The sequence below is a fragment of the Plectropomus leopardus genome, chromosome 9 (genome assembly GCF_026936395.1).
Source record: "Plectropomus leopardus strain MGB_pleo_1.0 chromosome 9, ASM2693639v1, whole genome shotgun sequence".
Lineage (NCBI taxonomy): Eukaryota > Metazoa > Chordata > Actinopteri > Perciformes > Serranidae > Plectropomus > Plectropomus leopardus.
In genome coordinates, this window is record NC_142184.1 from 18373372 (window position 1) to 18378384 (window position 5013).

Here is a 5013-nt window from a genome sequence, read left to right on the forward strand (position 1 = left end):
AAAGACAGTAACATTACCTTGCTGAACACAGGAGCTGCTGGTCTACTTTTGCCTTAATCAGTTAGGTTGTTTGTGGTTTTGTGTGACTTTGCTGAGTCCAAACTAACCCTTAAAAACAAAGTCAAAGTCACACAATATCATAAACACAAAGTTTCACTTCACTTTGAAAAGTCATGGAAAAGTTTTTTTAATTTCCATGAAAATGTGTGGGAACCCTGTTTCTCCATGTACAAAACATATACTTTTTTCCCAAAGTAACATATCGTAAAGAGGACTTTCTAAAACTGAAAAACATTTAAAAAATATAGGGCAGTCTTTTGAGCCATCGGACTGCACCCAATCCAAATTTGTGGCAGGCAATTCCAAACTTTTGGATAACAGTGTATTAATTCCTGAGAAATTTGATCAACAATTGATCATTCATCTTAAACTACTTTCTCTCACGCTGTAATATACTGACATTTTTTTTCTCCACACAGGTTGTAATTCTTATTTGGGCTGCTAGATGTTGCTAACACCTCAATTTTGCAGAGCACCAAGTTGTCTGAGTGGTTCAAGTAAGTAAGTCCACAGTTAGGGGTGATGCATCTGATGCTATCTATCACTGTCATTTGGAGGCTTCACTTTCTCCATACTTTATATGTCAGTCTGTGTTTGTGCATTGTAGTGATAAGGGAAGCATCTCTGTTGCATAATCTCATTGGTGTTGCGTTTAGTACACACCCATTTCTTGACAGACATCTAGGATGTAGTCATAAAGACAAACAACACTATTAACAATGTTTATGATTCTCGAAGGTTGAAGAAAAAAGTATGCAGATTTATGCGTTAATATAAAATATTCACATTGGCTGTTTGGTGTTTTGCTTATGTTAAAGCTACAAAGTTGGCTTCTTTTGTACAATATGTGCACCGTTGAAGGGACAAAAATATGAAAACATTCATATACGTGTAGGCTACTACTACATACTTTACATACATAGCACGACACTGCTTCTCCAGGGCAAAGGCTGATATTTATCAACAGAGTTTGTTATCTCGTAAGTCCAGATCACGTCAAATGTATCTCCAAACTTAATTTTAATATTCAGTCACATCCTCCTTCTCAGGCCTCCTGTAGTAGTATTTTTTACACTTTACTGTATAATAATTACACCTGTAAATACATTTTTTCAGGATTTTTAAAAATTATATGTAATAAATTGCATAATGTGTTTGTGTTGGCAGACATGCAAAGCAAAGTGTGAGTGATAAGAGCCTCTTTTACAATATCCAGGCTGTAAAGTGGTGACTGACAGTGCTCACTATATGTTTGCTTGGGACTTTCAGCAGTTTTCAGCTGCATGCTTGTCACTAAAGCATGTTGGTATTTAAAGCTCTGTCACATTTTCTGCAGTTCAAGGGATGTGTAGAGTGACATTTGGCTCCATACAGATGTTGTGTAACTGTAACCAAGGTTCTTTTTCCAAACTTTTCTATAATATTTCACTGACTTTCCATGACTTCATTTAAATGGTTTAAAACCGGGAGATCACTGGTTGCATCATTGGAAGCAATGGTTATTTTAGCAGCAGTTGAAAATATCTGGCAACTAAACTGATGCTTGCTGTGCTGGTAGAAATGGTAAAGTTAGTTGGCTTTGCTAAGGAAGGCATGAAATATGTGCAGATGCTGGCAGTCTATTGAGATCTTACATCCAAAGAGGCTAAGGCCTGCCTTTCTCAAGTCAAATTTGTCATTCCAAAGTCATGCATTATTAAACATGCACGTCCCAAGCCTTCGCAGAAAAGGAAACTGCAAGTACTCGCTGACTTTACTTTCTCATTGGACATTCCCGCCTTTTACTTGCTGCTAAGCCAATGTGTATTACGTGATACTGGTGATGTTTCATCAGTCATTCAAGTGCAGCGCTAGATACAGTGGTAATACAGGGAGTGTATTTCAAGTAACTTTAGAGAAGTTTTCGGAACAGCCAGCATCTTCACAGAAGCAAGACACAAAGACTGTGGTGGTTTCGCCTCTTTTTTTTTCTATTTGTCGCAAGTTATGAATATTTTTTTGTGGGTTTGTGTCTCTTTTAAGTAACTTTGTGTCTTTTTGATTATTTTTGTGTTTATTTTGTGTCTCTTTGCAGATCATTTGCATCTCTTTGTGGTCATTTTGTCTCCCTTGGTGATAATATTGAGTAACATTTTGCAAGTAAAGTCCAGGGTTGGCCCCTGACACTATGGGCCCCTGGACCTGTGCCCGGTAGGCTTATTCAATAATCCATCCATAACCAAAATAGTGTGTGTATTCAATACTTTTCCCAAGCATTCTATTAATTACAAACAATTTCCAGGTTTTTCTAATTTCATAACTTTTCCAGGAATTTCATGACATTCTGTAATTTTATCAAGGTCATGAACAAACAGTAAAACTGTTCACGTGCAGTACTCTGTCCACTCAGTTTCAGGTTTCTTCTGTTGGCAGACATTAGTCAGAGTGGTATCTGTCTAGAGAGTCTCGACTTACCACTGCCAATGCTGCCAAAACTGCAAATGGTGAACAGTGAGACACACACACACACACACACACACACACACACACACACACACACACACACACCCACACACACACACACACACACACACACACACAAAGCCCTCAGGCTGGGTGCGGTATTCACCGCAGCAGCTTGCCAGCATCGCAGCAGTACAAGATTGTACCTAACATAGTTCACAGGTTGCTCATGGCTGTATTACACCTTAAATCAGTAAATGATTGAGCACCAAGTTTAGTTTCATGTCATTTTAAAATCTGATAGCTCTTAAATCTACACAAGATTTGTCTTTTTTTTCCTTTCACACAATACTGCCTTGTCCTGAGCTGATAATCTCACCTGCTTGGTATAATTTAATCTATTAGTGGATCAAACAACATTCCCCCCTCTCTCTTAGATAAAAACTCAGGATATTTACCCACATTGACCTGTGGTGTCATAAATACACACACACACACACACACACACACACACACACACACACACACAAAGATACATTACACACATGACATTTATTACCTTGGCAGTGTTGAGGCGATGGGTGTGGTGGGAAAATGTCACCTGCAGAAGCTTCGCCAAAACAATCCGGTTATGCAGAGAACATGTGCTTGTATTGTCTCCTTTTTCTCCGTCTCTCTATTCTCCCCTGCTCTCCTTCATCTCGTCCATTCCTGTCCTCCTCACTCTCTGATTCTTCCCTCTTTTTGACTCTCTTCTCAAGCTGAGATGCTCACTCATGCTCTGACTGGTCTCACCTCTGTCCTCAATGATTTGTCTAAATGTAAATCAGATAGTAAAATTTACTCTTGCCCAGAGGCTGTTCTGAAAAAAAACAACAAACAAACAACAAAAAAACAGAAAAATGTTGTACTGCACACAGGTTGACCAATTTTAGGTCAGTAATTATGGATTTAAGGGAAGAAAACTAGTTGGTCACACCCAGCTTGTAACACATTATTATAATTTCAAACCAAAAAATTTTCATTACGTCATGGTCAGCGGAGATATCGGATGATTAACTTAGTTACACTTCTTCCTGAAGCCATCATAATATTGAAAAAGGTCTCATTAATATGCTGGTGCTGTCTGAATTTCTAATTTGTTTTAAGGCGACAAGTAAATGTCAGTGTTTAGTAATACTTTTTTAATCTTGGCAACAAACAAAAATCAAAATATTTTGCAATATAAGAATTTAAGCAAAATGTCAAGGGGTAAATACCTATGTTTATTTGGCATGCTGTAACATGTGATGTTTCTTGTAATATGCCATTTTCACAGACCACATTTTGACATGTTGCAGCAGGAAAACCACATGTGTAAACAATCTTAATAATGAAGGCTGACGTCCATTTAGCCTCGATTTCAGTAGCATTCTCAAACCGTCACGGTGTCCTGGGAGAGTAAATGCTTTGAAAGAGGATATCTGATCTTACCAAATTAAATGACTAATTGAATAATGATAATGAACCAAAAGAAACTGCATGTGTGTGAGGCAGTGGAACAAAAAAAATTAGATTCTACATATGAAATAATCACATACTTTGTAGCCTATATACTGAATTTCAAATATAAATAAAAAATTACCATTGTCAACTTTTTTATTGTCAACACTCTAATAAAATTACTTTCAAAATTACACTTACAGGTCCAGAGGGGTTTAGGGGATGTATTGACAGAAATGGAATACAGCATAATAAGTGTGTTTTCTTTAGTTTATGATCAACTAAAAATAAGAATCATTGTGTGTTACCTTAGATTGACATGTATATGCAGGACTTTCACATTTCACTTTTTTATTTTGCAAATTTGTTTCATTTCTTCCAAAAAACATGGGGAGAAGGCAATAAGTAACTTAAGACATTACCAAAAAATGAGCAAAAAAAAAAAAGGTTTAAAAAATCCCCTGAAAGCAACAACAACAACAACAACAACAACAACAACAACAACAACAACAACAACAAAACAAACAAATAATCCCCCCTTAAAAAGTTCAGAAAAGTTTCTGTCACATTATATATATAATTGATTATTTTCTAATAATCATTATCTTTAAATATTCTACCCTCGTTTTTTAAATAACCTATTAAAAAAGAAAAAATACAAAATTGTATTTTGAAGGACATTTCTTGTCGTTGCCTTTTTCCCATGTTTTTTTTTTTTTTTTGAGAAATCAAACCAGGTTTCAATGGTCAAATAGCTTATCAAAGGCGTCTAAACGCAGCACATGAAAACTGATAATAATCCAGGTTTCAATGAGTTAAGGATGTAAATACTTCCTCCGCCACTGAATATTAGCTCTTTAAAAAAAACGTACTTGTGCTATGCTTCTCTCGCGCCTCGGTTGTGCAGATTTGTACTGCATGCGTGTGCGTCTCGGCCTCTCCCTTCACTCCGCACCTGCGTGTGAACTTTCTCTGGTCCCACCTCGCCGGGGCGCGGTCATGAGGGTGGAGCTCACCGCCGCTTCTCTG